The following is a 23,035-nucleotide window of genomic DNA, read 5'->3' on the forward strand; positions in this document are numbered from 1 at the left end:
CTCCCCGGATGTTCCTCCGGCTTTTGTATTCAAAAATTACTGTTTTCTACTGAAGGAAATCGGATCACTTCCAGCTAGTACACCGCTTTATTTTCGATTATTTAAGTCAATTGGAGCACATCTGTTTGGCAAGAAAGCATGAGCATACGTGGATTTGATCGACGCCGATCAAATGGCGATCGAGATTGGTAAGACTTTCAATTCATAATTTCAAAAGATGCACTTTAGGTCCCGACTTGCATTTGATCGGTATGAATTCGGACCGGTATTAGTACAGTAATTCTTAGCTAGTGCACGAGACCAGTCTGAAGATGTGAAGCGATCGCATTATACCGACACGAACTCAATTCTCGGGTGATGGTCGATAAATGGAGGAAATAATTTCAAAAATCTGCTTTTCCTGTTTTATGTACTGTTTATCTTTAAACCTGAGTTTAAAGCTCTAATCCGCTCTTTGTTCAGATGAGTAGTTTTCCCTATTTTCACGGCTGATTATTTTTTTTGTAATTTACAGTGGCTTTCGTTTATTCTTATCCGGCTTACTTTGTCGAGTTCTCAGACATACATCTAAGCGACATGCAAGTATTAATCTACTTTCTAGCCTCTAGATTTCTCGTCTTAGGTAAATATTGGGAAAGGTCATCAAAGTTTTCATTGCAAACGATAACAGGATCCACTTTGTATTCCAATAATTTGAATAAGCTCAGCTATGAAGCATTTTAAGTAATCGTTGCATGTATTCTTATCCAGGAATACGGCCAAATTACAAGACACTCTAATACCAATTCTATAATTATGACCCATTCACGGTCAAGTAATTTTAGTATGTTTGTGTCTGCCATTGTCGACTTTGTACTTCTGCTTTAAGTTTAAATGGGTAACGCAACGACTTAGAACAAGGATGATACACAGTTATTTCAATTAACGTTGTCGGATCAAAGCTTAGAGCTAGCTTAGAGACATCTTCAAAGAGGCTGCCACCTCATCCATTTGAAATCCTAACATTTCTTTCATACAAATGGCTCGCCTTCGTATATATATTCACTGGACGGCCAAGGCATTGCTGATTTTGATGAACTTATTTATAAAATAATCCACAGACTCTTGAGGTCTTGTCCTACAGCCTCGTACTTTGATCCGACGACGTTAATTGTTAACAAAATAGCTTTATGTGTGCAAGCAAAAAGAATAGGTCTCCTTTTCAGATGCTAATGTTGGGCATTTATACAGGCGTTACGCTGGTTCACACGTATATTTCTTGTTCTTATACTTCTGTTGGTGGCCTTTTTGGTACAATTTTATTTTATTTAACAACAATCGTTATTTACTCGACACCCTTGGAATTCTATGTTTCAGCCAGCCATCGCCGGCGTCCTTGCCAAACGGCTAAGGGAACATGATTTTCCTTGCCTTTTGCAGGTCAGATGATACTCGCCTGAAGAGACAACGTAATGAACCAAAGGAGAGTGAGCGTGTTGAGGTACCAAGGGAATTAAAAGGTCGTGTGATCGGAAAGGGAGGAGGGGTGATTAAAGAAATTAGGAGGTCTTCAGGAGCATTAATCACTTGTGAAAAAGACGATGATTGGTTTACAGTCAGCGGTGATGCGGAGCAAAGAGCATGCGCTAGAAGACTTCTTTTGGAAAAAGTGGTAAGTTTTGAAACAATAACTAACAAAAATAATTATAATTATTATTATTAACAGTGTGAATTCACCGTGTTGTGCCTTACTCGTTGTCTGAACCGAAAAATCGATCAGTACTAGGGGACCAATGAAAATAGAGGTCTGGAGCTCAACGTGGAAATGTGGAAGTTTGGAAATATTTTAGCGAACCGTGCGGGACTTAGCCTCCCACGCAGTCGTTTTTAGGGGACTCGAATTACCTCCTCCCCACAGCAAATAAGTTTACACGTGCACAAGTTCAAGAAAAACTCGAGTATCTTGACACAATGAGATCATACAGGCACACATAATAAATGGCTTGTTCTCTAATCATTACGAAACTTACCATTGTTTTATAACATGGGCTTCATCTACTGCAACGCAACATAACTTTTCCAAGTAGACGGGACTTGACAAAACTTCCCTCCACCGTTCGTTTCGCAAAAAAGACTCTGGAGTGCCAAACACAACCGAATACTCCGCTTTTTCTACCTTTTCCGCCTCTCCTTCCTCCAAATCGCTCAGACTGACAGAAGATATGCCAATACTTCTTAAATGCCTGACTTGGTCCTTCATTAAATTTACAAGAGGTGACACAACAGCTACAACGTGACCAGGAGCAGCGGCGAGGCAATCGAAGAGCTTGATAAATTAGAGATTTCCCGTGACCAGTCGGTAAATTTACGAAAATATCGTATCGTGCCATGGAGAAACGCCTGAGGGTGTTTCGTGCTCATTCGCGTATTCCAGCCGAGCTGGAAATGATCCATTTCTGGCGCAGTGTACGATAAACACGTGCTTCAAATGGAGAAAAGTACTTGCGCCTCCATTCAGTGTGATCAGTTACAACACCCCATTTATCCTTCCGTCCCACCTACTCCGTACTTCTTCTTATATGAATTTCTTTCGGATACAATGTGATTTCATTTTATATAAAAAAACACAGACACTTTTTTTTTTCCTTTTTTCCTTCATTTTAATTTTATTTCATTGTTTTTACCTCAATTTTTTTTTTTTTTTTTTCATTATCATTTTTTTTCGTTTTCCGGGATGTTCCGGGATGTTCCGGAATGTTCCATGTTCCGGGTTTTATCGACGGCCGTGCACGAATGCTTCCGGAAAGGGAGTTTAATAGGATCAAACTACGAGCAGGAGTTCTGGGATCCCCTGTTCAAGCGACCCTCTCAAGCAGTTCGGCTTCAAGCACAGTCGTCCGGCGTGCAGCGCCATTCGTGCCCTCCCGTTCGGAAACAATAACACAAAACAAAGGCTTAGGCTTAGACGACAGCATTGCTGTTCAACGTAATGTCAAGCTGGACACAAACAGTCCTGTAGATCGTATGCTAGCAAAAAAGCTTGAAAGTATTAACGCAGCCACAAAGGAATTAGAGAATGCAAAAATGCAGAAAAAAAACTTCGAGCGGGAAATATCGAAAGCGGTGCTTCACAACGCAGGTTCACTCTCAGTTTGTGGCAAATGCCATTTAAGGGCAGGGCATATACCAGACGCAATTGTGATGGCGAAGAATGCACTTCAGCCATGCGGTGTGGTATCCTGGAGAAAAATCCATGCGACGAAATTTAACAATGAAGGTGACGAAATGCGAGACGCAACTGGGTAATCTTCAAAGTGAATACAAAAACAAATTTCAAGCTTACAAATCGGTCGAAGAGTCGTTCGCCAGGAGACTAGAACAGGAAATAGTCACTTCCGATCCCAGCAAATACGTTAAAAATGGAATTAAAAACTGGGCGCTTCTGAACAAACATGTCACCTGGCTTCAGAAAAAGTGCAATGGCAAACTTCATCCCAGGAACAGTGTTATTCATGTACTGGAAGAAGCTGTACGCGAACACGAAATGAAAACGACTATCCTGCAAGGCAGAGAAAAAGGTGCCAATCGCAAAAAACGAATCTGAGAGGAGGAGTATACCATAAAGTTTCCTACACGTAGCTCTACAGCAACCTGTACTAATAATAGTTATTCATTTGGGTCAGAGCTGGAAGACTTCAGACTGGCGGTACGTCTGCAGGATGAATGGAATTGCGAGGATGAATTTATGAGCTGTGCTAACAGTATGCCTTTACCTACCAGTACCTGTAAAGCAAATGATTCAAATCACACTGTTGACATGTACATGTTTGTACCAAACGAAGCTTGCATAGCCCCATCGTTGGAAAGCGAACAGGAACCAGAGGAACATGCGGCTGCAAATGCCCTTGTTGAACTTCACAGTACGGCTAACTGATTTTTGACACTTGTTTTGAACTCCAGAATTTGCAACTAGAATTGTTAAGATTTATATAAATACAGGTGTTGTAACATATTGTTCAACCATTCGAAAGAGCGTATGCATGTCTCTGTTTGTTTACATTTTTCGCACGTAAAAATGCAGCGGTGTGATAATTTAATTTAATTTTAAATTTAATCGCTAAACATGCCTGATACTGTTCATGTTTGTAGTTCGGACTTTCTCGCTGGTCGTCGTGATCTACTTGTTTAGATTTCTGACAAAAATTATCGCAATTCCCTTGGTAGTTTGTACAGGCAAATTACAAGAAAGCAAACACTAGCTAGCATATTTTATCTCTAGTGAGATCTTCCGCTGCAAAGACAAATGGCGACAATCTTGTGGTGGTTGAAGCCCGGGGTGGGTACTCCAAAAAAAATTGGGTAGGGGTGTGCGGCCCGCTTCCCAAAACCCTCACCCTATTCATGACTAAAATCTGCGATTTTCCCTACCCTATTTATGACGAAAATCTGCGATTTTCCCTACCCTATTTATGACCTGAAGTAGCTTCTTCTAAAAAAAAAAATCGAACCCAGGACTAGAGTGCAAAAATCTATACCCTATTTATTACCAAAATGGCGGCAAAATGACCAAAAGCGATACCCTATTTATGACCAAAACAGCCGAAAAACCATACCCTTTGGCGCCGCACATACCTATATAGCCCATATAAGGGAGTACCCCCCCCCCCCCCCCGGGGGTTGAAGATTTAAGATTCTTTAGCTTAAGTTGTCTCTTAAAAAAAGAAAAGATATTTTTACTACTTCTTTAATACTGTTCAAAAGGAGTTTTACGTAACTGAAATGATGAATAAACCGAGATTGTTGTTATTGTTTACGAAAATTGATTTACATTAATACTCCCTTTGCCGTGTGAATTTTGGGAAAGTGTTGATCAAAACTAAAGTTTGTATTGACCATCTACATATCCAAACAGTTTTTAATGCATTTCTGAGACACATATGCGATCATTTTCAGTTTAATAGCAGACAGTAGGCGAAACGACCGGACACCGTTTAATATCAGCTCTAATAACATGCGTGGGAGAGATTTCTACTGTTTACAAACTTATCTGTTTCACCGCAACTTATCTTTAAACACTGGGAAAGGGAGAAACGTACCAAACAAAATAAAAATGAGGCATATCTAGACATCAATGTTAGAGGTATATTTGAAAAAATCTACCATGTTTTCTGGGGCAATGTAATCTACAGCTGCTTCGATCGCAGCAAGTTCGAGGTTTTTGTTTGTTAGTTCCCAAAGCTCGCAGCGCATAAGAGATCTCATTTTGTTAAATACAAATTCGACTGGGTTGAAATCGGGTGAATACGTTGATGTATAAACGAGTTCAATGTTACGATCATTTAGCCATTCTTTCAGTGCTTGGCCGCCAGCAAAATGGTGTGTTGGACAATTGTCTATTACAGCAATGTCTCCAACTTCAAGAGCAGGTCTCCCTGTTTCAATGTTTCTAGCATTTCCCGCTTCGCCAAAAAATTGCAGAAACTCTACAGTATCAGATGCACCTTGTACTAAGTTCAAGTACTCTACACCATTAAGTCCAGCTAACAGATTTACAGAAATGTTAGGTGAATCGTGATAGCGTATAAACTCAACGCACCTTTCACCGACAGGAGCATTGCCATACACTCACTTTCCATGCAATGAAAGTTTCAATCCACATTCATCGAAAAACTTGAGCTTGTATGGATTTTGTGCATGAAGATAATCAATGAACATTTGTGTATAGGCTATGTTTGCTGCACTGAATCTCTCCTGGGAAAACTGTGCTGATTTTCTTCCTGGAATATTTTAAACCTGACAGCATTTTGTTCCTCAGCGCACGTGAAATTGCAGGAGTTGAAGTTCCATTCGGGACGTCGCCAAATTCGTTCAAGCCATCAAATATTTCTTTCAAAGATGAAGTGGGTCTGGCTTTTTTACAAGTTTCAATAAACTGTAAGTTACTTGGGTTTCCTCCAGCATGTTTCTGTGGTTTGACAGTACCCTCTGTATGCAGGGCTTTTATGGCCATGCGACGCATGTTACCATTGGTTACTAAACAGGTTACTCGTAGCAACAGCTTAGTTTTGACCTAAAAATCTTGTCCCCAAACGTCTCTCGTGCATTGCTCAACTGAAAATTGTAGTAGTATTGCAACCGCGCCAACAACGTTCCCTTAATTTATGCGTTTCGAACGAGAACGCGAGGAGAGGCTACCGGACTCTGAAAGACGGTTTATTGTTGCGTTTTGCTAATTAGGAAAAGGAAGAATTATTTCGCGCACAAATGAAGAATGTTGTCATAGCGGAAGAAGTGAGACTCTATCTGAACTACTGTAGCTCAGAAAATCCAACGCCTCACAAGATGAACTTACTTAGCCACACCACCATCTGTTAGGGAGGTTTTCGAGAAGGACCACTTTGATGATGCGATTCATTGATTCAGAACTACGGTAGATTAATAATTCAAAGCAAACCCAAAACGGTACAGGGGGCACTCATTATCGCCACCGTTTCAAGCATCTGGACGACAGCTTCTTCGGCCAGGCATGTGGACAGGTTATAGAGAAGGTGGAAGAAACCTTCGATACAGAAGATTGCGCAAAAGGTAGAAAGGGATAGCAGGCATAAAGACAGGCTACTTGAGGATGTGAGGAGAAAGATGAGTGGCCTTCCTTGTTTACAGAAGGAGAGTGCACGGAATCCAAGAAATTACGGTAGTGGGAACTGCTGGATCAAGATCAAGAACAACGTAAACGGGATGAATTTAAGGGCCCAAATTAGGTCCAGTCTTGTCATAAATGGGCTCTCACTGTGTTTCAACAGTCCTCTTCCGAGGAACAAACGAGAGTGGTTGAAGTATTGGTAGCGTCTACTGTAGTGAAAGGGGCTGTGTAAAGGGTTGCTGCCACTCAGTCATAACTGGTGTGGTGAAATGGTTTAACGTCAATGGATCTGGTAAGAAGCAGACTCACAACAATTTTTATAAGAATAACGACACGTTTAAGTTTACAAGACATGTTTCGGTCGTACAACGACCGTCTTCAGTTGAAAGTAGAATTAATTGCATTGAAGTTACATTTGAATTTATAATGTAATGCTCAACAAAGATAAATAACAAACGTGCAATAAATTAAGAATCTAACAAACTAGCCAATGGTAACAAAGGAAGTATACAATAGAACATGTTGATTAGAACGAGAGAGTTAAATTAACGTGTATACATAGTTGCTTGTTTAAAGAAGGTTGCTCCCAGGAGATGTGTAACGCTTCTTTTATCTTGACCTGGAATTTTGTGGTCGCATGGTCTATAACTTTGAAACATTCAGCAGAGCAGGAATCGCGGCAAGCCTCGGATTGTTGAAGGTATTGATAGATATGTGAGGTCCTGTCTTTGTTTACGTGTTCACGAATGTGTGCACGTAGAGCGGGTGCCGGCTGGTGTCGCCGACATAGCAAGAATTACAGCTTGCTCAGGTAAACTTACAGACAACATTCGAACGAAGTTCAACAGGTACAGGGTCCTTTACGCTAAACATGTTACTGATCTTGAAGGAAGAGTCAGTAACGCAAGCTACTTGAACGTTATTGTAACGATCTTGATGTTAAGCTAGCCTTTTGAAAAGGGTAGCTTAACATCAAGATCGTTACAATAACGTTAAAGTATCTTGTGTAATCTGTGCTGAAATAGAGAAGGGCCTATCATAAGGTAATTTGAAAAATCGTGTAGAAATGGAGGGAAGACTAGCAGGTATGTTAGGAAGGGTCAGAGTTTTAGTAATGTACTGCCTGATGACTCTCTCAACGATATGGCCGGGGAAAAGGTTGTCAGTTGTCAGTAGTTGCTATATTAGAAAGTCCGCCGCGGTTTTTGTTACAGAATGATAAACAGAAAGACAAATAGCTAAGGTGGTAATACCTGTGTAGTTAGATTAAGAGATCTCTTTTCCATCTACCTTCTCCGTGAAGGCGTTCACATGTGGCGGTACGTGTCTATTGTGGGTGTATTCGTAGTCTGACATTATTGCTTGCCTTGTTCTCAACAGAAGGAAATACAGCATTACTTATTGATTATTGTGGATGTATTCGTAGTCTGACATCAGTTATTGTTTGCCTTGTTCTCAACAGGAGGAAATACGGCAAAGGATGCACGAGGGAGCTCCCCCCGGCGAACTAGTCGAGGTTCCAGACAAACATAAAGGATTAGTAATAGGCAAAGGGGGAGATAATCTCAGCGACATCAGCACTGTAACAGGAGCAAAAGTGATTCGCAAAGGAGGAGAAATTTACATAGTTAGCGGAACAAAGGAACAACGGCAACGGGCAAAAGTTCACATTAGAATAATAATCGTAAGTAAATCAGTACCATTTATTTCTTTATATTGCCAAGCCAATTTAAACATGGATTCTGCGGTCAATTAATCCGTTGTAAAATGGAGATGTAAAGACATTGTTGACACAGAGTACTGCAAAACTAAATCCCAATAGTCCATCTTAGTTAAATGTACCGGCTCGCCTCAGAAAAAGATGCACAACTTGAAAGGAAAACAGTTTATAGGAGTGAAATGACACTGAAACGGGGATGGGGATGGGGCGTTAAAGTGGACACCAAACAGTTAGCTAGTAGATGGGTATCTTTCATAGACAATGCGGCGACTAGCTTGGTCTACCTAAGCGTACTTTGCCTAGAAATGTTTGCTGTATAAGAGAGTTATCAGTTTTGTCTATAGTTGTTAGGTGCTCGTTCGAGAGGTTTCTAGTCAAAATAAACGCATTCTAGAAATCTGCCAGAGTTTTTAACAAGAGGTAAAAAAGCTGTTCTTTTCCAAAGAAAGGTCTTATTAATAGAAGAAGACTTTTAAAACTGTCACACGTGTCGCACTGTTGTGTCGCACTTCCTATATAGCTGGTAGGCTAGTTACCGACAAAGTAACAGTAACCTCATTTCATATTATTTTGTTTGTTCTCAGTCGCATCTTTAATTAAAGAAACGAGAACATAAATGTTTCCTTTGACGTCTGCAACGAGAAGCAATGACGTCATATGACGTTGTTATGAGATCATGATTGTCAAATGGCAACCATCTTGGATCCGCCATCCTGGATATCTAGATTTCCCAAGACTTACGGAAAGCGCCGAAATTGAACGAAAAGTAATCACAACCAATGCAAGAAAACCAGTATGTGCTAAAAACATAAAAGTGATAGGAAGAAAAAAATATTTTAAGATTGTTTGCCATGGCAACATCAAAGTCAATGAACAGTAAAGGACAACATCATTTTTTACAGATAAATTTCCTAAAAAGGCTTTAAGTTTAAGGCCGATTGCTCAAATATATATATAGAAATTCAAAGTCGCTGCGAGCAGAATCCTTCTGGTCTAGATAGGATTTATTTTTATTCAGACACTCCTGTATTTAAAATGCCAAGAAAAAGAAGTGCTTGCTCTATACAATTGTTTCTACCGTTCAATCTTTAGGCAGGAGCTAGACTCAGGGGTGTGGAAAACGAATTTAACAAAGTTTGTTGCTACGTTGATGGTTGGAATCTTCCTCAGGATTGCACACTCCAACTGGAGCAAGCGGTACGAGGCGATCGCATGGTTCTTCCGGGATATCAAGCCCAGTACCGGCTGAAACCAGCCGAAGATTATGGACCGCAGGCGAGTAATTTTTCTATGATTTTGGGTTGAATAATCAGAATTTTTCTCTGAGTTTACTTTCAGGACGGCGCCTATTTTTACTACAGAGCATACGTTCTGCACATCTGGCGATGATTCGAGAAAATGGTATTTCTGACGATTGAGCTTGCGAATAAGGCAGGAAAAAATATTTTGTTGGAACTACATACCACTAGGCCTGAGTCTTAGGCCCGAGCATCATGGGTAATGATGCAGTGGTAAATAAGAGGGAGTTTAACATGTGATACCCATTTAGGCCCCAGAACCAAACGTTTACCATAGCCTGGTACCAAATTTATTTTAATTTGAAAGTTTATTTTGTTTAAACTGTGAAGCCTCGTAGGATTGGCTGCTAACTGCTTAAAGTTTGGGCCATGGTTTCTACCCAGGTTTCCATTTGTTTTTTTCCCCAAAGGGCTTTTTTGCGGCAGGTTTTTTCTGGCCACCATCTACCGAAGAAGTGTCTTGCGAGCGATTGACCAGCTCAGTTAATCCCGAATTGTTGAAGTTTAGATGTCGGTGTTGAGTACTTTATTTAAACATGTCAGGATTGTATGAGGTATACCATATACGTATGCATGTATGCATGTATTTCTATGCCTCGGGTTGGTTCTTGGCAGGCGTCCCAAAATTAAGTTATTTGGTTTACGCTACTGTGTTATTTGTTGTGTAGTAGAGACAAAATGTCGGGTTTCTTAAAGGTGGTGCCTGCTAAAACAGAGATATTTTTGTGCAGTTTATAAGTACGCGGGATAGGTAGATATTTACAAGGTGTATTGAAATCCGAAAAGACAATTAGGAACTACCATACAATTTTCAGAGGTAATTAAGCTTCAGGGAGAAAGTTCCTGATATTGTTTTGTATTTTGGCGTTTTTTTAGAATGATTGTTGCTTATAACCTCTAAAAAATGCGTGGTTACCCCCAAGTTTCTTTTTGGATGCCAATAGCCCTTGCTAAGATCTGCTTTTCCCGCATAGCCATCAACCACGTAAAAATACTTTGGCATTAGTAGGCACCGTCCCCACCCGCTTAAAACTTGAAAGTTCTAAAGCATTGCGATGAACGCCTGTAAGATTGTCGTTGTTTTACATTTTTTCTCAAATTTGGGCTTCACACTTAACACGCTTGAGATGCCATGCCATGCCATGCCATACCGTGTCATAGCATACCATAGCAGATCTATCGTAACATATGATGTCATACCTTTTCCGTATCTGGTACCAAATATCTCCTGAATTTAAAACGTTAGGTGATAATCATTAGGGTTACTTATTCTCTTTTTAGGAAGCTCGCGGTCCACGTGCTGACCCAAGCTATCTACCAAAACTTCAGAATGAAATTTCGGAATCGCTCTGCAAGATTAAACGTGAAATGGAGTCAAAAGAATACTTGAAGCTTGACATGTGGTGCCACTTTGGAGCGGCCATCATCCGAGGACCTGACGAAGGTTAAAGTCTTTACTTTAATTTAGTGTTTTAACCGTTCAGATTGGCAAAATGGAAATCACAAGTTAGACCTTGGTATAAACCAAGGCTGTGGTTGATTCATGTGAATCTAGAGGTAGCTTTTTTACACCTTATATAGCTATAGACGGTCTCAGAGCTGAGCAGTGAGACAAAAGCACAAAGTAAAAGGGGAAACAATTGAAGAGCGCTGGAAAACAGGGGCAAGTCACGCTTTGGCTTAAAAATTCAACACTTCCCGCATTTACAACGATCTTCTTTGGCATACAGAGCGGTTACATGTTAGGAATACTGTTCCGTATGTATTTTGCGACCTTCACCCCTGGATCACACGATAAACATGGAACTACGCTTCGGACATGATATCCCGTCTGTTTGCCAAATACTTATATCTTTCAGTTAGTACGCGCGGTGTGATTGGTCAATTTTTTGAACCGTATTTCACCTTACGGCCAAATAAATGTGAAAGTTGCTCCTTTCCCGCGCGCCCTATTAACTTCAGAGATATAATAAATGTCTTACTGACCTCGTTTTCTCAGTCCGTACTGTAAGTTTTTTCCGTTTATTTATGGCCCACGCGCTTCGCGCCTGTACCATGAATCAGTGGGAAAAAACTGGTCCCTAACTTCCTGTACGGACCTCTATCTCGGTTTGTAAGTGGTTTTTTACGTCTATTTGGGGAAATTTGCATTTCGATTCTAAAGCCAAATTAGGCCACTTTCCAGTGAGTTCGCCAAATATTAGTTCCACAGACACATCTGACAAGAAAACTTGAAATATTTCTATAAATATGACGGAATTATTTTGAGATCAAGAAATGATTATTTGACTTAAAATCTATTCTTCATAGACGACGCTGATGAAGGAGAATGGTCTATCGACGGAGTAACAGAAAAGTTCCAGGCATCAAGTGAAGGAAATTACTGGAGAACCGCATTCAACCAAGGAGTGAATCTGGAAGAGAACATTTTTGAGGAATATCCCTGTAACAATACTACCGAGGAATATGTTGCGAGATACGATTTGTCGTTTTTAACTCCATGCGCGCACGAAGTAAGATGCAAGGTAAAACAAAATGGATCATACTGTATATCTTATGACCTTTTTTATCTCCATGACTGCCTCATCCAAATCAGTTGCGAAATGCTAAAATATACTTCCTCGAAATACTATGATAAATAAACAGCACCGGTAAAAATGACTGATCAAAAGCTTTCATCTGAATGATTACACTCTAGGATGTCATACATTCGCGTTTTTTACGTTAAAGACGTGTAATACATTTACCTACCGAACCGATTATCTGTCCTTAATTGTGTGAAAAAACAGCTTCTTCTCAGGCACCGTGTATCGCAGAGGTTATGGATTCGAATCCCGTTCATGCCTGAATCTTTATTTCAGGCTTTCTTTTCGCAACTGCTTAAGTTGCGCATATAGCTGATGTAGACATAACACCTGCATGAAATTTCTTTCCTAGTTTCTAAATAATATTTTAGTATTTACGAGGTGATTTTTAATCATGTGTAATATTTAACTGTTTTTATCTAAATTTTATTGTACATATTTGTGTGGTAGACATAAATTATGTAGGGCCCCTATTGATACCAACCTTGTGCTGAAAGGTCCACCTTGTTTACATAAATATGACTTGACTTGATAGCTTTCTGAACTAAAGCATTTTACTGGCCTGCTTGATGTCTGATATTCTACCTTATGGTTTATTATTATCCTATGATTAGAAGTACTTAAAGCTTCTTTGTTATTAACAGATATGGATCGCAAAGGAGAATGTCGGTAAAAAGTTGGAAGACTTAGAAATTCCTTTCAGTGACGTAAAGAATGTCTTGGAGGAAATACATTTTAAAGATGATGCAACACGGTGGGGTGAGGGTGGTTGGTGCTATCATCCAGAAGATATCTACAGGCGGACATTTTGTTTCCTGGTTGCGAATTTGACTGTAGACTCACTATTCGTGGACGAACAGGTATGCTTAAGCACAAATATTTCCGTCATCCGTCAAGGCATTTGATGCATTGTTAATGACAAATAGAAGTGAAGTCATCAGAAATTTTAGTCATCGTGGCTTCTTAAGATAGTTCAGTTAGTGAATTGTTTCGCCTGATGGTTGAGTCACTTTGATCACGTCGTTTCGGCAGCTGTACTGCTTGTCTTCACATCAGGCGATTGTGTCAACGTCAACTGGCTGTGTATCAAAGTAACAGTGTGGTTTTTAGTGATTGGTGTATTGCGATCCTCCCTTTGGTCGTGTTATTCAGACTAGGTGCTTTTCCTTCAGCGGTCCGCCGTGGCACCGTTCGACTTTGTTCTTTAATCGTGGGCATCGTATCCACTCTCCAGGAATTTCACTTGCATTATTGCAGGTCATAAGCTCCTGATTATTGTCATTGATGCTGTGTGTGACTGGCCTCTAACCTTACAATCGACAGTGCAAGTCAAGAATCTTCCCTTTCCCTTTCTTTTCTTTTTGTTTTTTGAAGGGAGGAGGGGTTGGGTTGGGGCAGAGCCATGGTTTCGTTTCAGCTGGTTCTTAATCTTACGTTAGATAATAACTAATGACTGTTGCATGCAATCTTCTGCCACCTGAGAGAACAATTTTCTCGAGGGCAAAGATCAGGTAAAAGCGGTTATATGGAACACACCTAGAACAAGAACTAACAAGACGATGCTATCATTGGAGAATTGTTATTACCCTCCTTCCTATGCTACTATACTAATAACTGCATTGGAGACCATTGACGTGACAAAACTTCAAGGAAACGAGAAGTAAGAAAATCTAGGGGAAACAGCAAGGAATTTATAAGAGAAGTTTCACTGTAGTTATGTCTTGATGTTTGTTTTGCTACAGAAAGCGGAATGGTCACCGACTATGTGCCCAAGGAAGAATCAAGGCGTGCTTTGTCGGCATACCTCTCTGAACTGACTATAACGGATGAACGTGGTTCTGGAATTCGTCTCCCAGAGACGAATAAACCCGAGGAATTTCATTTAATCCACAAACGATGTTCCAGACGATCACTGTATGAAATTAGAGAAGGTTTCGCAATCATTTTCTCGAAAGAAAGTTCGTGGCGAAGCGACGGGACAACAGAGGAGTCCAGAGAATCGGTATTTATAACTTAGGATATGTAATTATATCACTCGATGGAAAACGGTTAGATTTCAGATGCTTAGATTACCGTATTCCGATGAAAAAGCGCTTCATGCTATTTTTAATTAGCCTGCCTCTATAACCTTTTTCAGGAATTCCAAGAGGAATAGACAATAGTAAATCAACAGACGAGAATTATCTCATGCCGGCCAAGATCAACTAGGACAATTTTACTCAGATTGTACAGGGCAAATTTATTTTAAACTCAATTTTAAAATGCCCAGCTACTTTTTCACGAATTGGGGGGGGGGGGGGGGGGGGGGGTTCAAAGACACCACCTTTCTCGTGAACATTACTAACAAAATTTTATTGGCATTGAAATTTGAGTCGAAATATTCAGAAATATTCAGCAAGCAAGAGTCAGCATTGCTAGATAAACAGGAAAATGGAGGTTTGAACCCCATTGTCATTTTTTTAGTGCTGGATAGAGAGGTGGCTATGCAATAGAGACACCATCTTTTGAGGTTGAGGAAGGGGGCTGCAGGCAGAGGCCACCATCTATTTTGGGGTTTGGTGGGTCCTGTTCAAGTATACTAGTTTTGACCACTTGCCTAAAGCTGTTTTACATGATTGTATGTGAGGATCCGATATTTCCATCTGGTAATCTGATACTCAATATAGTGACAGATTAGGTAAATCTGGTGTTTGAATTTATCCTTGAGGAACCCTTGTTGTCTCCGTATTCTAGATGGCTTGTAAGATTCGAGTAGCTTCTACTTCAGGAGGTCTATTATTTGTTTGGATGGGAAGAAGAGGTGTGAATCAATTTTAATTCGCGTTAAAACTGAAACTCATAATTTACTTCATTTCTGACAGACCGACCTCCATTTGCACTGCAAAGAGTGGGACAAGATACTCAAGAGCGGTGAATGGCAACCAGAAAAAATAACTGAGAAGATTCCGGAATTCTTTCAGTTTGTGAAGAATGTTCAAGATTTTGTTCTCCAAACAATGAGGACCAGCATTGAATAGATCATGAAGGCATCTTTTCCTATTTGTTTGAAAAACGAGAATTGGTAGGGTAAACGTTGTTTTCAAAATGTTGATTCGCTTTTAAACCACTCGTTAAACTGATCATTTGAACCAAATTCCCATTACTTTTGTAATTTCCTTTTCGAAGCCATTTCGATTTCTTTGAACAAAGCCTGCAAGTGTCTGCAAAATTACATTCGTGTTTGAGAGCAAGCAACAAAATTTGAAGGTATTTTGCTTCTAGAAACAACATTAATGAATGTTTATTATTGATTACTTGAATAAAGTTTTGTCGTGAAAAGCTTTTTGTCGATTATCGTCTTTTTTTTTTTTTTTTGTACTTCGTGGTTATTTTTAGGAAGCGCCGTTGCGCAAAGATTCGTTACTTTCCATGAGCAAACTGACAACTGAAATATCTGTGTCTCATAAGCGAGGGGGAGAAGCAGAGGGCACAAATAATTAAGAGGAAAGCGAAATCGGAGGTCGTACTCTGTTAGTGTTACACTGTTACCTTGTTACAGTAGCATCCTGGAGACTCACAAGACAGTTGCCGACTGTCTTACCTATAAATATCTGCTGGATGCGAGCTAAGACACAAAATAATGGAAGTACATGTGAGCTCTTAAAGAACACAATACCTGTTTTTCAGATAACGAAGCAACTCGGAAAGCTGAAAGACAACTGCGACAAGCCATAGCTCTGGAAAGCGAGGGACAACAATGATTAGCTTTGTAAAGATGTGGATCTATAAGACTTTCGTATCCCTGGTAAAAAAAAATATCCTGCAATCTTCCTGCAGCAAGATACAATAGCATAAGCATGGAATTACGAGTAAAGAAATCCACGGATCCTGTGTCTTCACGGATAACATTTATTAAACGCTAAACAATCCGGGTCAAATATTTTTGAAACACCCCTCTCCCCCACTTGATGTTGACTCTGTCAATGTTGTTTTATCGTAACCGTTGTTAGAATAGAACATGTTTTATGATGGAAACAACATTGAAAAGGGGAAGGGGGATGAGCTCTATTGAAACTGTTTCGTGTTTTTTTTTTGCCGGGATTGTAGCTACCTGAAATCTTGCAGTTAATCCGAGCCGATAAACCTAAACAAATGCCACAGAGCTAGCATACACAATGGCATATCAAAAACTAATTCTAACAGCTCAAAATGATCAGTAAGAAACCCTCCATTCAGTGTATTTGAGAATTTCCCATCACGATGAAGATAAACACCATTAAGCAGAGCGGTCGCATCACATTCTGATCAAAAGGGAAGAATCTCATATACTAAAGGAAAATCGCTTAAAGACACGCTTGTAAAAGCAAAACTGAAAACACTTTTATCAACACAACGAACACACAGTGGGAGTTGCGTAGGTCTGTCAATCCCATTTTAACATGCAGAATAACAAGCTTAAGGTAACAGAGTAGCATAGCTAGTAACAGGGTTACAGGGGAAGAACTTAATAGAGTGACAAGGGGGACACAGTTATCAAAAATGAATGTTGGGGACATAATGATTATTAAAAAGAAGTAATCAAAAGCTTGTAAATTTGTAACAATCCTATAATTTCTATCAAGATAGCTTGCGAATCCTTTTTTGTTCTGCATATTCACTTATTTTTTTACTACTTATTTAAGTTTTATTTTAGTTGCTGCTGTTATTTTGTAAACTTTGTTAATAATGGTAATTTATTTGCATTAAGTTTAATATAGTCATCACCTACCCGCCTCGACTAGCTTTAGCTATTTGCGGGTAGGTATATACCTAACATGTCACTCTCTATTTTTAATAAAGTGTTGTGTTGTGTTTGTTGGGGACATAATAAATTAATACCATATATGAGGTACGACACGATCACTGTCTAGTTGTATCGACGTCTCCTCTACTACGAAACAGGGAGAAAAACATCTACCCTACGAAGCAAAAACTGACCCTGCGACGAAGTAACCTACCCTTCGACAAACAGTATTCAACCCTAGGCGTCTGTTAACAAACCCACCCTACGAGAAACAAACCACCCTGTCAAGGAATTAAGTTCAACCACCACGGAAGAAGTAACCCACCCTACTAAGGGCGAGTAGCGATTATGTCCCCAATCTGACGTCATTTAGAGATCACGAATGGCAGGGACGTTGCGCGGGCGTGGATCGAATACGGCGCTTTTGGCACCAAAAGTGAAAGTTTTAACTGGTTGAAGTTTTAAAAATACAGACGTCTTCTACTCGTCGCTGCAGATGAGCTTATATATGAAAAATGTCCTCGCCAAAAGAGGCAAGAGACATAGCTCTAATAAACCACAGCCATGGCTGAAGAGCCTAATCTTCTTTTTATATATTTCAGTAAAAAAATCAAAGAATCCGAAATTTTCCTATGATGTTTACGACCGCATTGACTCGGATGAAATCATTAGCCATATTGGGAAGATCATTCGCCATCATATCCCCAAAATGGAATTGAACTTGTCTACGGCCGAAATCAAATTTTAGTGCACTTTTTATAACAGAAACTGGGAATAGTACATCATTTTTCGCTAAAATGTTGTATACAGACCAAAAAACAAGCCTTTTTTTAACCTTTTAATTTCTCAGCACTATTAATTTTCAACAAGTTCGTTGACGTTGTCGCTACAACCTCAAATCATGCGTTCTGGCGTCCGGGACGTGACCTCGAGAGCGTAATGGCATGACTAGTGACATGACCAATGACTAGTTCTAGAGACTTCCGGTTGGCGTTCGTGCCGTCTGGAACGTCTGATAGTTGAGTACTCTATTTACAGCCAAGATAAGTAAGATAAGATAAGATAACTTTATTTAGACACAGAAAAGTCCTTCAGGTAATTACAAGGAGAAAAAGATAAAACTAACTATATCTAACAACTTAAAATACAATACAATACATTAAAAGAATTTTTAAGATGACTTCCTGCCTTACAAGGACGCCGTGTATAAGAGACTATCTTTATATACTCTGGGAAGTTTTAAGAACGAATTCTAGACTTAAAACTTGTTAGTGACGATGCCTGCCTAAATGATCCGGCAAACTGTTCCACAATACCGCTCCACTATAATTGAAACTCTTTTCGAAGTGTTCAGTACGGGGAAGCAGCAATGCCAGTTTGTTCACCTTGTTTCTTAAATTATATGGCGTTACTGACGTCCGTACGATTAATAAATTTTGAGCTCAAATACTCAGGAGTTTCATGATTAAGAGCCTTATACATGAGAATAGATAAATTAACCTTAATACGTTGTTGCTCAGGTTTACGCAAGTTTTAAGTGCTTGAAAGAGCTCATCTAGGCTAGAAATGATTTCAAAAGCAACTGCCTTCGGAGCGAAAGCCAAGCCTCGCAGCAAAAAGTTTTCTTCTTAGAAGACTCAAAGAAAACCTAAAACTAGTTCGAAGCAAGTCTGCACTGAAAAGATCCTTTATCAAGAATGGGTTAAAGCATCGAAGTAATCCCATGCATGTGGTTTATGTATCACTAATAAAAGTTTTGTTGTACTCGCTCCTTCTGTTCTCTTTTGAAGAAAACGTGCTGCCGAACACGTACCTATCGCACCGTCTTCTGGTCATCGTTTATGTAATCAGAATGGACACTAAATTCTGGTTATCACCCCATACACAAAACGGTGTTCAGGGTTGCTGTAGAGTTGTATAAAAGCTTTGGTCCTGGCAGCCATTTGTATATTGCGGAATAGCCAGTGCCGAGTTACAGTAAAATTAAATGGACCTCTTTCAGGACAATAACAAAATCCTCATCAGCGGGGTTCTTCCAAATGCAATTCTTCAGAGTATAGGAAAGTTACCACATCTTCCACTCTTTCAAGCTCTACGGGTAGTACAATAGCTTTCCAAAACTTCACCCGATTATTCGCTTCAATAGTAGAGCAGTTATGCACAGGGTCTTGTTCAATATGCCATGCGGCTGCCACGTACGCTTGTCTGCTACTTATAGGGAGTTTGATATCTTTTACAGGGTCGCCGCAGTTTTCAGGCTGGATACCTTTCCTCTTCCTTGGTGCAATATTTGGAATATATGCAGCCTGACTGTGCTCGTAATGTGGCTCCATCATTAAAAGGGTTTCTTCACTAATGTAATTATCTTGTAGTGAGGCTGGTAACTGCGATGTTTACACACGAGAACTCCTTGGTTGACTGACGTTGTGACATCAGAAACTGAGTAATAATAAATATGCAACAGTCACGCATGTCAGAATGATTGACATATGTCAATTTGTAACACACAATCGGTGCATGCAATAGTAAACAAATAATGTGAAATAACGCAATCTTTTCAAGTCATTGGACATCAGGTTCACAGGTTGCAGTTACATTAATTTTTTACACCGAAGTGCGTTCAAGCTTTCTTTTCGTTTAAGTTGCGTACTAACTACGAGGATCTTTCTTCTATTTGATCTGTTTTCTATTTATTAACCAGCATCACTTCGTTTGACTTCGCTTTATAGCTCTTTATCGATCAACCGTGACAGGATTCGATCAGGAAATTATTAATTATAAATGCGTAGGCTTGACCTTTCGTGGTTTTGGCTAGTTCATGTTTTAGTACCTGACTGATCAAGATAACAGAACCAACTACAGGTAAGTTGCCTTAATTTGTTAAAGCAATTTTAGATATTCTTAAGATAATGGGCGTAAAATGAAGCATTTTGTAACTTACGGAGCATTGCATGAACTAAACACAAGACCACTTTATTTACGTATGTTAATATATAGCTACAAGTTATAAAGTTCTCTTTCTAGTTCAAGGACTTACAGATAACTTATGAAACGATCGAGCTTGAACCAGCTTTGCATTTGGTAGACTGTTATGAAGAATAGTTAACAGTGCCGAAGAAAATACATTTATTTATTAATACTAAGGTCCTTATGAACTCACTCCTTGTCAAGAAAACGTGCTGCCGAACACGCACAATCAAATGCAACAATATCATATCGCATCTTCAATATTTATGTTATCCTAATGGACAGTTCTGTTGTACATGTCATACAAAACGTTGATGAAGTATTTAGGAGTTTTCACCCTACCGATATACCATTTATTAGCAAATGAATTAAAATGTAATCGCCGTTGAAAGTTCTCTCAGCGATCTCAACGGTTTAGCTAGTATACCGAAAAAAACAACACACGTCTTTCAAAACAATAAAAAAAATCCTCACCCAGGGTTTTGCAATTGCAAATATTCAGAGTAGATGAAGGTTATCTTGTTGTCCACTTCTTCAAGCTCCACCGGTAATGCACTGGCTTTCCAACACTTCACCAAGTTATCCGCTTCAATAGTACAGCAGTTATGCACAGGGTCTACTTCAATGTAAAATGTGGCAGCTCCGTACGCTTCTCTGCTACTTAATCCAGAGATTTCCTTTTCAGGATCGCCGCAATTATCAGGCTGGTAACCTTTCATCCTTCTAGGTGCAATATTTGGAATAACTGCAGCACTACAAGCGTAATACGCCATCAGTAATGTGGAGGTTTCTTCACTTATACAATTGTCTGAATTGAGGTTGATAACTGAGATATCTGACTCACGAGACCCCCTTGTAGCTGATCAAAGGGCTGACTGACGTCGTCACATCAGAAATAGTTAATAATAATAAGTGTTATCTAATTTAAATACACAACAGTTACGCATGTCAGAAATGATTGACACGTGTCAATTTGCAACACACAAGTTGTGTATGCAATGGTTAACAAATAACGCAATCTTTCAAAGCATCAACTCCAGCTTAACGTGACTGATTTACTTGAAGGCGTAAGTAATGCACACTGAGTGCAACCTCTTGTTCACGACGTTTCAGTGATAATTATGGTAGAAATACTGTTCTCTTCCGAAACCTCACACAACTCCTCTCGAGAAAATCCTATCTTTAGCGGCTCAAGAAGAACCATATAAATTAAATCGATCAGAATAAAACGATAGAAAAAAAGTCAATTGAAATATAGTCGGTCGTAATAAAAACTTTAGAAAGAAGTATTTCAACTCAAATCATTCTACCGGGACACAGATTTACAACTGCTGGAAAACAATTTAGGATGGTATAGCTATCGGAGTTTTATTTGAAGCGCTTTTATAACTTTAAAGATTTATACGTTGAGTATTATTTACAGGGGTTTATTGCCAGAAAATCAAAATCTTTCACCATACTGAAAACAAAAGCTGAAGAACAGCGTGCCTTGTTTGACGTTCGTTACACCTGCGTCAGACGACGTCAACAGTTTGATATTGTTCAGTTACAATTTTTTACACACAAGTGTGTTCATTAGTTACTCAGTTCATCTAGCTCTGATTTCGACAAACAACATGATTGTTTTGCTTTATCGATCAACTGTGACAGTTTTGGATTCGATCACGAAATTATTAAATGCATAGGCTTGAGCTTTCATACTTTGGCAAGTTCATATTTTAATACCTCAGATCAAGATTACAGAACCTACTGCAGGTTAGTTGCTTTTGTTATAGTTTTTAGATGTTCTTGAGACTATGGGTGAAATGAGATACATGTGCTTTGCATAAATTAAACCCAACTGACCACTTTATTTTATATGTATGTTCCTTGTATGTTAGCTAAAAGTTACAAAGTTCTCTTTCTCTTTCTCTTTAAAACGATCGAGCTCGAACCAGCTTTGCATTGTGTAGACTGTTATCAAGAATAGGAAAAAGTGCCGAAGAAACACACGTTTTGAACTCACTCTTCATTGAAAAAACGAGCTGCCGAACACGTACAAATAAATGGAACAATATCGCATCTACAGTATTTATGTTATGCTAATGGACAGTCCTGCTATACTTGCCATATGAAACGTTGATGTAGTATTTAGGAGTTTTCATCATACAGATATTAATAACTAGTAAGCAAATGAATAAAAATGTAACCCGTTGAAAGTTTTCTCAACGATCTGCAGCGGTCAACACACGTCTTTCAGAACAATAGCAATTCTCACTCAGGGTTTGGCAATTGCAAATATTCAGAGTATATAAATGTTATCTTGTTGTCCACTTCTTGAAGCTCCACCGGTCCTGCACTGGCTTTCCAACACTTCACCAGGTTATCCGCTTCAATGGTACAACAGTTATGCATAGGGTTTTCTTCTATGTAACTTGTGGCTGCTCGGTACGCATCTCTGCCACTTAATCCAGTGATTTGTTTTTCCGGCTCGCCGCAGTTAGCAGGCTGGCGACCTTTCGTCTTCCTAGGTGTAATATTTGCGCCTAGATGCGTGGAAGAATCAATGCCGAATAGACGTTCTATCTAAATGCTAAGGCTAAAATCTGAGATTGTCACTGACGAACCCCATTGTGGCTAGCCTACGTCTTACAGCACCGCTGGCACTAACACACATCAGAAATGATTGACATATGTTAATTTGAACAAGTGGTTGGCTTTCCAAAACTTCACCTGATTATCCGCTTCAATGGTGCAGCAGTTATGCACAGGGTCTTGTTCAATATGAAGTTTGGCTTCTCCGTACGCTTCTCTGCTTTTTAACCGAGGCGATTTCCTTTACGAGGCTCGCCGTAGTTAGCAGGCAGGCGACCTTTCATCTTCCAGTATTTGGAGTGACATGCTCCCCAGTCGAATCTCCCTTTCTCGTGGATGACAGAATCAAGGTCGAATGGAAACGCCATCAGTGGATAGGTTTCTTCGCTAACTTTGTAAATGTTGAGGCTAAAAACTGAGATTGTTACCCATGAAAGCCATCGTGGCTAATTGACAGCTTAATTGGACAAATAGCCTCCCTCGTAGACGCTCTTTTGGCTCATCACG

The 23,035-nt window shown here is 39.6% G+C and overlaps 1 protein-coding gene and 1 pseudogene across 3 annotated transcripts in view; both read left to right on the forward strand.

Annotated features, from left to right (window-relative positions):
• The first annotated feature begins 24 nt into the window (after window positions 1-24).
• LOC146453708 (uncharacterized) lies at window positions 25-15,874 on the forward strand (annotated as a pseudogene). The gene is made up of 9 exons (XR_014859441.1): window positions 25-188; window positions 1,420-1,651; window positions 8,085-8,306; window positions 9,435-9,621; window positions 10,926-11,084; window positions 11,951-12,165; window positions 12,870-13,085; window positions 13,968-14,227; window positions 15,087-15,874. The product of XR_014859441.1 is annotated as an uncharacterized LOC146453708 (transcript).
• Window positions 15,875-17,815: 1,941 nt separating this feature from the next.
• LOC146453709 (uncharacterized) overlaps window positions 17,816-23,035 on the forward strand; it is a 46,129-nt gene continuing 40,909 nt past the window's right edge. The window contains exon 1 of one of the 2 annotated variants that reach the window (XM_085096276.1): window positions 17,816-19,849. The gene's annotated coding sequence lies outside the window, so the exon portion shown is untranslated. Of the gene's footprint in view, window positions 19,850-21,426; window positions 21,710-23,035 lie in introns of those variants that run through there. The other variant, XM_085096277.1, reaches the window with a different exon arrangement.

This window comes from Pavona decussata, unplaced genomic scaffold (assembly GCF_977016875.1).
Source record: "Pavona decussata unplaced genomic scaffold, jaPavDecu1.1 SCAFFOLD_324, whole genome shotgun sequence".
Classification (NCBI taxonomy): Eukaryota; Metazoa; Cnidaria; class Anthozoa; order Scleractinia; family Agariciidae; genus Pavona; species Pavona decussata.